Below are 13275 nucleotides of genomic sequence, written 5' to 3' on the forward strand. Positions count from 1 at the left end.
TATGCATCCTTTATGTCTAGTGACACCATAAAATCCCCCCCTTCCAAGCTGGAGATAACCGCCCTGAGCGATTCCATTTTGAATTTGAACTTTTTTAAGTACAGGTTTAGGGATTTTAAATTTAGAATGGGTCTGACCGAGCCATTCGGTTTCGGGACCACACATAGGGTTGTATAGTACCCCTTCCCCTGTTGAACTAGGGGAACCTCGACAACCACTTGTTGTTGACACAGTTTTTGAATTGCAGTTTAAACTATCTCCCTTTCTGGGGGAGAAGCTGGTAGCCGATTTGAAAAATCGTCGAGGAGGCACGTCTTCGAATTCCAGCTTGTAACCCTGGGAAACAATTTCCATTGCCCAAGGATCCATGTCTGACTGAACCCAGACGTGGCTGAAGAGTCGAAGACGTGCCCCCACCGGCGCGGACTCCCTCAGTGGAGCCCCAGCATCATGCGGTGGATTTAGTAGAAGCCGGGGAGGACTTCTGCTCCTGGGAACTAGCCGTAGCCGGCAGTTTTTTCCCTCTACCCTTACCTCTGGCAAGGAAGGAAGAGCCCCGACCTCTTCTGGACTTATGCGACCGAAAGGACTGCATCTGATATTGCGGCGTTTTCTTTTGCTGTGGAGAAACATAAGGTAAAAAGGTAGATTTACCAGCGGTAGCCGTGGAAACCAGGTCTGCGAGACCTTCCCCAAATAAATCCTCACCTTTGTAAGGTAAAACTTCCATATGTTTCTTTGAGTCGGCATCACCCGTCCATTGGCGGGTCCACATTGCAATAATCATATAATGAATACTTTTGTCCACCCTTGGGTGTAACCTTGCATCATCGTGGTCGACACTGGAGTCAGAATCCGTGTCGGTATCAGTGTCTGCTATTTGGGATAGGGGACGTTTTTGAGACCCTGAAGGGCCCTGTGACACCGTCAAAGCCATTGATTGACTCCCTGTATAATCCCTGGACTCTGCTTTGTCTAATCTCTTATGTAATAAAGCCACATTTGCATTTAAAACATTCCACATGTCCAACCAATCAGGTGTCGGCGTTGCCGACGGAGACACCACAATTATCTGCTCCACCTCCTCCTTAGATGAGCCTTCTGCTTCAGACATGTCGACACACGCGTACCGACACCCCCACACGCTCAGGGATATATCTATATGGAGACAGTTCCCCAATAAGGCCCCTTGGAGAGACAGAGAGAGAGTATGCCAGCACACACCCAGCGCCAACTGACACTGGAAACAAACTTCCCAGGTAAACAGCGCTTTTATATAAACATATACCTATACACTCACTGCGCCAATTAAAATCCCCCCCCCCCCCTCTTTTTTGCCCTCTGTCACCGTTTTCAGCAGGGGAGAGTCCGGGGAGCCAGCTTCTCTGCAGTGTGCTGTGGAGAAAATGCCGCTGGTTAGTGCTGAAGGATCAAGCTCCGCCCCCCTCAGCGGCGGGCTTCGGTCCCGCTCAATTTTCCCAATACTGGCGGGGGATTATTATATATACTGCCGCCGCAGCCTATATATATCTATAACCAGTCCCTAGAGGTTTAATATGGCTGCCCAGGGCGCCCCTCCCTGCGCCCTGCACCCATCTGTTCCCGCTGTGTGTTTTGTGTGTGGGAGCAATGGCGCGCAGCGTTACCGCTACGCGTTACCTCAGAGGAGATCTGAAGTCTTCTGCCGCCTGTGAAGTCTTCTTTCTTCTAATACTCACCTGGCTTCTATCTTCCGGCTCTGTGAGGAGGACGGCGGCGCGGCTCCGGGACGAACGGCGAGGGGAGACCTGCGTTCCGACCCTCTGGAGCTAATGGTGTCCAGTAGCCTAAGAAGCAGAGCCCATCATTTAAGTAGGTCTGCTTCTCTCCCCTCAGTCCCACGATGCAGGGAGCCTGTTGCCAGCAGTGCTTCCTGAAAATGAAAAACCTAACAAAAGTCTTTTTCAGAGAAACTCAGGAGAACTCCCCTGTAATGCACCCAGTCTCCTCTGGGCACAGGATCTAACTGAGGTCTGGAGGAGGGGCATAGAGGGAGGAGCCAGTGCACACCCATCTAAAGTTCTTTATAGTGCCCATGTCTCCTGCGGAGCCCGTCTATACCCCATGGTCCTTACGGAGTCCCCAGCATCCTCTAGGACGTAAGAGAATTCTTGTTACATTGACACAGTTTCTCATCACCCTAATAGGCCCTACACACTGGGTGATAATATTCAAAGATATGAACGATCTCATTCATTATTGAACGAGATACCGTTCATATCTTTGAGTGTGGAGGCACCAGCGATGAACGATGCGCGGCCCCGCGCTCGTTCATCACTGGTGCCCCGTCACCTGTGCAATCAGGCCAAAATGGACGATCGAGACCATATTTGCCTGCACTTCTATGGAGCCGGGTGACAGGGGGAGTGAAGAAACTTCACTCCCCCCGTCACTGCCCCACCCCGCAACTCCGTGGCGGATAGCTCAATGTGTAGGGCCCTTGAGTTTGCTCATAGCCAAATAAATGTATCCACAACAAGAGTGACTTCAGAAAGTTTCCTTGTACAAATTAGAGATTGGTGAAAACAAGCACAGGGATGGGGCAGCTGATGTGACAGGAAGCATAGGTGGTACAGCCATTTGGGAATTAATAAGAGAAATTATAAAAATAAAAATGAATATCTAAACAAGGCTACACTGTAGTGTCGGAGAAGGACTGAGCAAAATATTTTACATTATTGCATCACATGCAACTTTACCTTTAGGGGATTAGTTATCCTTTACATTCCTGCATTATGATTCAATGGTACATTTGACTCTGGCTGATGTTGCCCATAGCAACCAATCAGATTCTGTCTACCATTTCTCTACTGCATCCTAGAAAATGATAGACCAAATCGGATTGGTTGCTATTGGCAACATCACCACTTTCCAATTTTAGAAGATATTTTAGTAAATACCCCTGAGCTGGACAAATGTGTTGAAATGTACACGTTTTTTGTGCCTCTGTGACCGAACAGAACACAACAAGGGTGAATAGGTCTTTCCGTGAAATAGGGTATTTTGTGACGCTTACTGGACAATGCACAGAAGGGCCTGACTTGTAAGACTGTCACAGGAGTGCCATGGGCGTGTATGTAAAGTGCCATGCAATTCTGAGTTGTACGAATGGGGAAAAGAAGCCTATTTCTGACAGAGCTCTTACACCTAGCATGGAGCTGGTGCATGCGCCAAGACTAGTGATGTCAGTTGCTGCGGCTAGCATAAAATCGTTTGGGTGGCACGGGTTTCCACTTGCAGACTCATGGAGCTTTGCATAAGCCCTATGGAATTTTACATTAGTATAATAAGGTAATAAATCAGGGTTCCATGGCTGCCCGCATATACAGCCACTTTGCAAGTCCTTTATGTCTGCTATACGCATATTAAATAATTTAAGTATCAGAACACTCAAAATAAATATGTAAGCTGTGACCACAAGGCCATGAAATATAATACACAGTACCTTGTAGTCCACATTAGCACATCACAAATGACCTAATACAGAGGCCACTACAGGGATTACTATTTGACTGACTAAAAGCAATTGGGTCCAAATATTTAACTGTGTGATAAATGTATATATATATACATATATATATAGAATTGGAGACCACGGCGCTCGGGTGCAATTTATGTGGTAATTATGCACAGGGTATACAGTGAAAGTATTGTTTAAAAATATGATAAAACGTAGTGGATATAGTAAAGAAAATATGTGAGGTAAGAATCCCTATTTCATATAAAAGCACTTCTCAATAAATTATCAGAGCGGCAGCTTGTAATACATAAAAATATGCTTGGCGTGCATATAAAATTTGTTGCAAGAATTGGGAAAACAAGCGCCCAAGAGTGTGATTATTAGGGTCAGGGAAAATGAAGGTATAGAAAAACGGATGATAAGGATCGATTTAAAACACTTATCTGGTAGGTAGAGACTTGACTCAAGTGGTAGTCTTTTTGTGGATTAATAACATGCGGATAAAACAGAAGAAAACTAACATAGTGTGTACCGTTTATGTTACGTATTATGTTACTGTTTAGTTTTACAGGCCTTATTAGGGAACTAGCTTATTCCCATAGAATATGAATTTATAGCCTGAGCAGTATATATATTAAAAGTACAAAAGATTTAATAACATAATCACATAAAAACACACATAAAAATAGCTGTATAGCATGCGTACAGAATAAAAATTATATCAGGCTTATCTGTCCATAAAAATGACTGAAATGCATGCGTACAGGATTTAAAATAGTTTTAGGCTTATCTGTCCATCAAGAGGAGGTGTCTGCAGGTAGTCCTGTTGCTGACGGACGAAACGCGTTGGGAGTACCTGCAGACACCTCCTCTTGATGGACAGATCAGCCTAAAACTATTTTAAATCCTGTACGCATGCATTTCAGTCATTTTTATGGACAGATAAGCCTGATATAATTTTTATTCTGTACGCATGCTATACAGCTATTTTTATGTGTGTTTTTATGTGATTATGTTATTAAATCTTTTGTACTTTTAATATATATACTGCTCAGGCTATAAATTCATATTCTATGGGAATAAGCTAGTTCCCTAATAAGGCCTGTAAAACTAAACAGTAACATAATACGTAACATAAACGGTACACACTATGTTAGTTTTCTTCTGTTTTATCCGCATGTTATTAATCCACAAAAAGACTACCACTTGAGTCAAGTCTCTACCTACCAGATAAGTGTTTTAAATCGATCCTTATCATCCGTTTTTCTATACCTTCATTTTCCCTGACCCTAATAATCACACTCTTGGGCGCTTGTTTTCCCAATTCTTGCAATATACATATATATATATATATATATATATATATATATATATATATATATATATATATATATATATATATATATATACTAGTTGTAGTACCCAGCTTTGCCTGAGCAAATGTCATTAGAATGAAATTGAAAGTAGATGTTGTATGCGGACATCTGAGTGACGTTTAAAGTAATATTGTGTAGATGAAAAACAACAGTATTTAAGCTCACCTTTTTACTGTGAAGATTTGAACAGCGTTATAAGGGCTATGACTACACTGGCATGTGTCCTCACTGCACGCTCACATGTGTATGACCATGTGACTGTCTGCACTACAGATCTTCTCATTATGTGCCCTGCATGAATGAGTCCGAGCAGCGCATGCGCATTAGCGTTGGTACACTAGTACCTCCAAAAGTGAATGTGAACAGTCTCGGACAGTATCTCAATGTTAGTCTGCAGCCATAAATTATCTATAAAACAGCAATAAGTAGGTGACATGTACAGTATATTGTAGCAGACTCCTAAAGGTTGTGACTGAAGACGCAGACATACTATAGGCTACAAACATTGGGGGATTTTACTACTTGCAGCTACTCCATTCCAAAGTTCTGTGGAAAACTATTTCAGACTTGCTGCTGTGCAGCACATTGTCTTAAAGCTATTTATGTATTTTGAATATATTTTTTACTTGAGCATATTATTATCTCTGATACTTTTACTTAGCCTTATTATCTCTCTGATACAAACTAATTGCACATCTCCCTATGACGCTCTGAGCGTGGCGGATATTCCGAGCCACGCATGCACATTGGAGTTGGTACGCCAGTACCTAAATAAATGGGAATGTGAGTGGGAACAATCAGGAAACACATAACCTATGTTCTAACACGGCCTATAAACTATTCTTATGCCAATTGTCGATCGGTTCAAAGGTTCGGCAACAAGCATTTTCATACATTAGTAGGGATTGTAACTAAAATTATGAAACTCTGACAGGCCACAGAAAGTCAAAACTATCAGCCTTATTATTCTGCTATAAAGCTACACATTGCAGAATAACATAACATAACATACATTGCACATCTAGTTGATTACAACAGTCTGGATGCAGACCCGGCGCCACCCGCTCAGCAAGGTCTGCAAAGCAGGGAGGCGCTGGTCTAGACAGGCGCTCCTCCTGCTCTGCTACCTTACTGATGGGCAGTGTTACTGGCAGGGACGTCTGCTGCAGCCTGCACCTGTCACACTGTCAGGCAGCAGCAGCGCCGGCAGCATGTAGTTACTGAATGTTTTAACTTCCGTTCCATCTGTGTGTGTGCTGATAATGATATCCTGTCTGAGTCAGAGCCCTCCCCCCTGCCCTCTCCCCCTTGCTCCTCCCGCTGCACATGTCAAACAGGGAGACAGGCAGCAGTGTCGCCCCTCCCTCCACTGTGACTCGGTGATGAAGTCAGGGGCAGGGCACTGCCTCCAATACACAGAAAGGCACGTGCACTGGTCTGGAGGAGCCAGCAGACTTGAGGAGCAGCCAGCCACACTGAGGGGGGAGCAGAGACTCAGGTAAATAGACTGCTGCAGATAAACGTGTGTTGGGAGGAGTGTCAAATGAATGTGTGCTGGGGTGGGGGAGTGTCATTAATGTGTGCTGGGGAGGGGGGTCATTAATGTGTGCTATGGAGGGGGTCATTAATGTGTGCTGGGGAGGGGGGGTCATTAATGTGTGCTGAGGAGGGGGGGATCATTTATGTGTGCTGAGGAGGGGGTCATTTATGTGTGCTGGGGAGGGGGGGATCATTTATGTGTGCTGAGGAGGGGGTCATTAATGTGTGCTAGGCGGTGTAATTAATGTGTGCTGGGGAGGGGGGGGGTCATTAATGTGTGCTGAGGAGGGGGTCATTTATGTGTGCTGGGGAGGGGGGGATCATTTATGTGTGCTGAGGAGGGGGTCATTAATGTGTGCTAGGCGGTGTAATTAATGTGTGCTGGGGGGGGGGGTCATTAATGTGTGCTGAGGAGGGGGTCATTTATGTGTGCTGGGGAGGGGGGGGATCATTTATGTGTGCTGAGGAGGGGGTCATTTATGTGTGCTGGGGAGGGGGGGGATCATTTATGTGTGCTGAGGAGGGGGTCATTAATGTGTGCTAGGCGGTGTAATTAATGTGTGCTGGGGAGGGGGGGGTCATTAATGTGTGCTGAGGAGGGGGTCATTAATGTGTGCTGAGGAGGGGGTCATTAATGTGTGCTAGGCGGTGTAATTAATGTGTGCTGAGGAGGGGGGGATCATTTATGTGTGCTGAGGAGGGGGTCATTTATGTGTGCTGGGGAGGGGGGGATCATTTATGTGTGCTGGGGAGGGGGGGATCATTTATGTGTGCTGAGGCGGGGGGTGTCATTAATGTGTGCTAGGCGGTGTCATTAATGTGTGCTGGGGAGGAGGTGTGTGTGCTGGGGGTTGTGTCATATTAATGTGCTGGGGAGTGGCAAATTAACAATGTGTGCCTATTAATGTGCGCTGGGGAAGGGGGGGGCGGGGTCATATTAATGTTTGCTGGGGAGGGGGGCTCATAGTAATGTGTGCTGGGGGGGAAATGGCATGTGTAAAAGGGTGCTGTACCTGGTGCAAAGTGTAAAAGGGTGCTCTACCTGGCTCTGTGTAAAAGGGTCTCTATCTGGCATTGTAAAAGGGTCTCTATCTGGCATTGTAAAAGGAGACTATACCTAGCGCAATGTGTAAAAGGGGGCTCTACCTGGAATAATGTGTGACTGGCTCTACCTGGTGCAATATGTAAAAGGGGACTCTACCTGGCATAATATATAGAAGTGGTACTACTGTGTGGCGTAATTTTGAATAAGGGAGACTACTGTGCATTTAACGCCTCTATATTTTTGCGCCATGCCTTTGTGCACGCACTGTCCATGTTATAGATGTGGGGGGGGCACCAAAAAGTTTAGTTACAGCTCTGAGGATGAGATCAGTCACATTTGTATTTGTAGACAGCCGCAAAATTGATAGTTTGCAGAAGGGTGCCGAACACCCTAGCAGCGGCCCTGTCTGGATGTACAGTATAATGCAAACAATATGTTAGCTCATCCCTAAAAATGAGAATTTGCAGTCATAGTGTATTGTGATAGCAGGGCCAGCAGCCAGGGATTATACGAAAGGAAACGATTGGTGATGTGCCACTTGCACTCCGGTGACGACCAATGTTTATTATGAACTCAATGACCCCTGGCATGATCATCACACTGCATGACAATGTTTTTATAACTCAACCACATGCCTGTGGTTACACTAACTGCAGTATAATGTGAAGGAAAAATATCTAGAAGACAATATGTTATCCACGAATAGAGTACTATGTACTTCGCTATTATCTAATAGACAGTGCAACTTTGTAACTTTGTTCAAGGGTCATACAGCCACAGTCTATTAGTTCTCTCTGGTCTTGCAGAGAATTAATCGTCCTACTTCAGCGACAACCTGCAGCTACATATTCTTGTTGTACATGTATAACTAGAACAATAAGCTTATTTATAAATTAGGGAGCCTGGAATTACCAACGATATGTTAATCAGATGGGGCTGTGTAATATGTTACAAAGATAACATACAGTAGTGGTACTTTCCCTTTTGATCATCCGTGTCCGACTCTTTAACATATGATAACAGAAATACAATACACATGAGCAAATTATTTCTAGGAGAAGAAATGTACATCACTGGCAACTTCTAAACAGTTGTCCCCCAAATCTGTATTTAGATACTGTACATTTTACAAAATATTAAGATGTCGATCCACACATGAAGAAGAATGTTGGCTAGAAGAATAAGCTATATATCAAGTTCCTTGAAGACAACAAAGAAAATTGTGACATTTGTTTGTTGTTGAAAATAAGATTTTACTCACCGGTAAATCTATTTCTCGTAGCCCGTAGTGGATGCTGGGAACTCCGTAAGGACCATGGGGAATAGACGGGCTCCGCAGGAGACTGGGCACTCTAAAAGAAAGATTAGGTACTATCTGGTGTGCACTGGCTCCTCCCTCTATGCCCCTCCTCCAGACCTCAGTTAGGACACTGTGCCCGGAAGAGCTGACACAATAAGGAAGGATTTTGAATCCCGGGTAAGACTCATACCAGCCACACCAATCACACCGTATAACTCGTGATACTATACCCAGTTAATAGTATGAAATATAACTTAGCCTCTCAATAGATGGCTCAACAATAACCCTTTAGTTAGGCAATAACTATATACAAGTATTGCAGACAATCCGCACTTGGGATGGGCGCCCAGCATCCACTACGGACTACGAGAAATAGATTTACCGGTGAGTAAAATCTTATTTTCTCTGACGTCCTAGTGGATGCTGGGAACTCCGTAAGGACCATGGGGATTATACCAAAGCTCCCAAACGGGCGGGAGAGTGCGGATGACTCTGCAGCACCGAATGAGAGAACTCAAGGTCCTCCTCAGCCAGGGTATCAAATTTGTAAAATTTAGCAAACGTGTTTGCCCCTGACCAAGTTGCAGCTCGGCAAAGTTGTAAAGCCGAGACCCCTCGGGCAGCCGCCCAAGATGAGCCCACTTTCCTTGTGGAATGGGCTTTTACTGATTTAGGGTGCGGCAATCCAGCCGCAGAATGCGCCAGCTGAATTGTGCTACAAATCCAGCGAGCAATAATCTGCTTAGAAGCAGGAGCACCTAGTTTGTTGGGTGCATACAGGATAAAAAGCGAGTCAGTTTTCCTGACTCCAGCCGTCCTGGAAACATAAAATTTTCAAGGCCCTGACTACGTCCAGTAACTTGGAATCTTCCAAGTCCCTAGTAGCCGCAGGCACTACAATAGGTTGGTTCAAGTGAAAAGCAGATACCACCTTAGGGAGAAACTGGGGACGAGTCCTCAATTCTGCCCTATCCATATGGAAAATCAGATAAGGGCTTTTACATGACAAAGCCGCCAATTCTGACACACGCCTGGCCGAAGCCAAGGCCAATAACATGACCACTTTCCACGTGAGATATTTCAGATCCACAGTTTTAAGTGGCTCAAACCAATGTGATTTCAGGAAACTCAACACCACGTTGAGATCCCAAGGTGCCACAGGAGGCACAAAAGGGGGCTGAATATGTAGCACTCCCTTTACAAATGTCTGAACTTCAGACAGTGAAGCCAGTTCTTTCTGGAAGAAAATCGACAGAGCCGAAATCTGGACCTTAATGGAACCCAATTTTAGGCCCATAGTCACTCCCGACTGTAGGAAGTGCAGAAAACGACCCAGCTGAAATTCCTCAGTAGGGGCCTTCCTGGCCACACACCACGCAACATATTTTCGCCAAATAAGGTGATAATGGTTTGCGGTTACTTCTTTCCTAGCTTTTATCAGCGTAGGAATGACTTCCTCCGGAATGCCCTTTTCCTTTAGGATCCGGAATTCAACCGCCATGCCATCAAACGCAGCCGCGGTAAGTCTTGGAACAGACAGGGCCCCTGCTGTAGCAGATCCTGTCTGAGCGGTAGAGGCCATGGGTCCTCTGATATCATTTCTTGAAGTTCTGGGTACCAAGCTCTTCTTGGCCAATCCGGAACCACGAGTATCGTTCTTACTCCTCGCCTTTTTATTATTCTCAGTACCTTTGGTATGAGAGGCAGAGGAGGGAACACATACACCGACTGGTACACCCACGGTGTCACTAGAGCGTCCACAGCTATCGCCTGAGGGTCCCTTGACCTGGCGCAATATCTCTTTAGCTTTTTGTTGAGGCGGGACGCCATCATGTCCACCTGTGGCCTTTCCCAACGGTTTACCAACAGTTGGAAGACTTCTGGATGAAGTCCCCACTCTCCCGGGTGTAGGTCGCGTCTGCTGAGGAAGTCTGCTTCCCAGTTGTCCACTCCCGGAATGAACACTGCTGACAGTGCTAAGACGTGATTTTCCGCCCATCGGAGAATCCTTGTGGCTTCTGCCATCGCCATCCTGCTTCTTGTGCCGCCCTGTCGGTTTACATGGGCGACTGCCGTGATGTTGTCTGATTGGATCAGTACCGGCTGGTTTTGAAGCAGGGGCCTTGCCTGACTTAGGGCATTGTAAATGACCCTCAGTTCCAGAATATTTATGTGTAGGGACGACTCCTGACTTGACCAAAGTCCTTGGAAATTTCTTCCCTGTGTGACTGCCCCCCAGCCTCGAAGGCTGGCATCCGTGGTCACCAGGACCCAGTCCTGTATGCTGAATCTGCGGCCCTCTAGAAGAAGAGCACTCTGCAGCTACCACAGCAGAGACACCCTGGTCCTTGGAGACAGGGTTATCAGCCGATGCATCTGAAGATGCGATCCCGACCACTTGTCCAAGAGGTCCCACTGAAAGGTTCTTGCATGGAACCTGCCGAATGGAATTGCTTCGTATGAAGCTACCATTTTTCCGAGGATTCGTGTGCAGTGATGCACCGATACCTGTTTTGGTTTCAGGAGGTCTCTGACTAGAGATGACAGCTCCTTGGCTTTCTCCTGCGGGAGAAACACTTTTTTCTGTTCTGTGTCCAGAACCATCCCCAGGAACAGTAGGCGTGTGGAAGGAACCAGCTGTGGAATGTTTAGAATCCATCCGTGCTGTTGTAGCACTTCCCGAGATAGTGCTACTCCGACCAACAACTGCTCCTTGGACCTCGCCCTTATAAGGAGAACGTCCAAGTACGGGATAATTAAAACTCCCTTTTTTCGAAGGAGTATCATCATTTCTGCCATTACCTTGGTAAACACCCTCGGTGCCGTGGACAGTCCAAACGGCAGTGTCTGGAATTGGTAATGGCAATCCTGTACCACAAATCTGAGGTACTCCTGGTGAGGATGGTAAATGGGGACATGCAGGTAAGCATCCTTGATGTCCAGGGATACCATGTAATCCCCCTCGTCCAGGCTTGCAATAACCGCCCTGAGCGATTCCATCTTGAACTTGAATTTTTTTATGTATGTGTTCAAGGATTTCAAATTTGAAATGGGTCTCACCGAACCGTCCGGTTTCGGTACCACAAACAGTGTGGAATAGTAACCCCCTCCTTGTTGAAGTAGGGGCACCTTGACTATCACCTGCTGGGAATACAGCTTGTGAATTGCCTCTAGCACAGCCTCCCTGCCCGAGGGAGTTGTCGGCAAGGCAGATTTGAGGAAAACGGCGGGGGGGGGGGGGGGGGGGGGGGGAGACATCTCGAATTCCAGCTTGTACCCCTGAGATACTACTTGAAGGATCCAGGGATCCTGTGAGCGAGCCCACTGATCGCTGAAATTTTTGAGGCGGCCCCCCACCGTACTTGGCTACGCCTGTGGAGCCCCCGCGTCATGCGGTGGGCTCAGAGGAAGCGGGGGAAGAATTTTGATTCTGGGAACTGGCTGACTGGAGCATCTTTTTCCCTCTTCCCTTGTCTCTGTGCAGAAAGGAAGCGCCTTTGACCCGCTTGCTTTTCTGAAGCCGAAAGGACTGTACCTGATAATACAGTGCTTTCTTAGGCTGTGAGGAAACCTGAGGTAAAAAATTTTCTTCCTAGCTGTTGCTGTGGATACGAGGTCCCAGAGACCATCCCCAAACAATTCCTCACCCTTATAAGGCAGATCTATGTGCCTTTTAAAGTCAGCATCACCTGTCCAGTGTCGGGTCTCTAATACCCTCCTGACAGAATGGACATTACATTAATTCTGGATGCCAGCCGGTAAAATATCCCTCTGTGCATCCTTCATATATAAGACGACATCTTTAATATGCTCTTATGTTAGCAAACTAGTATCCCTGTTTGACAGGGTCACAGACCACGCTGCAGCAGCAATATCTGCAGGTCTCAGTCTAGTACCTGAGTGTGTAAATACAGACTTCAGGATAGCCTCCTGCTTTTTATCAACAGGTACCTTCAAAGTGGCCGTATCCTAAGACGGCAGTGCCACCTTTTTTGACAAACGTGTGAGCGCCTTATCCACCCTAGGGGATATCTCCCAGCGTAACTTATCCTCTGGCGGGAAAGGGTACGCCAACAGTAACTTTTTAGAAATTACCAGTTTCTTATCAGGGAAACCCACGCTTTTTCACACACTTCATTCACTCATCTGATGGGGGAACAAAACACTGCCTGCTTTTTCTCCCCAAACATAAAACCCTTTTTTAGTGGTACTTGGGTTAATGTCAGAAATGTGTAACACATTTTTTATTGCCGGGATCAAGTCACGGATGTTCCTAGTGGATTGTGTATATGTCTCAACCTCGTCGACACTGGAGTCAGACTCCGTGTCGACATCTGTGTCTGCCATCTGAGGGAGCGGGCGTTTTTGAGCCCCTGATGGCCTTTGAGACGCCTGGGCAGGCGCGGGCTGAAAAGCCGGCTGTCCCATAGCTGTTACGTCATCCAGCCTTTTATGTAAGGAGTTGACACTGTCGGTTAATACCTTCCACCTATCCATCCACTCTGGTGTCGGCCCC

The 13275-nt window shown here is 46.2% G+C and overlaps 1 protein-coding gene across 1 annotated transcript in view; it reads right to left on the bottom strand.

Moving 5' to 3' along the window:
• The window catches only part of GPD2 (glycerol-3-phosphate dehydrogenase 2), a 368081-nt gene that overhangs the window by 237543 nt on the left and 117263 nt on the right, over positions 1-13275 (bottom strand). The gene's annotated exons all lie outside the window — the stretch shown is intronic.

This window comes from Pseudophryne corroboree, chromosome 7 (assembly GCF_028390025.1).
Source record: "Pseudophryne corroboree isolate aPseCor3 chromosome 7, aPseCor3.hap2, whole genome shotgun sequence".
NCBI lineage: Eukaryota > Metazoa > Chordata > Amphibia > Anura > Myobatrachidae > Pseudophryne > Pseudophryne corroboree.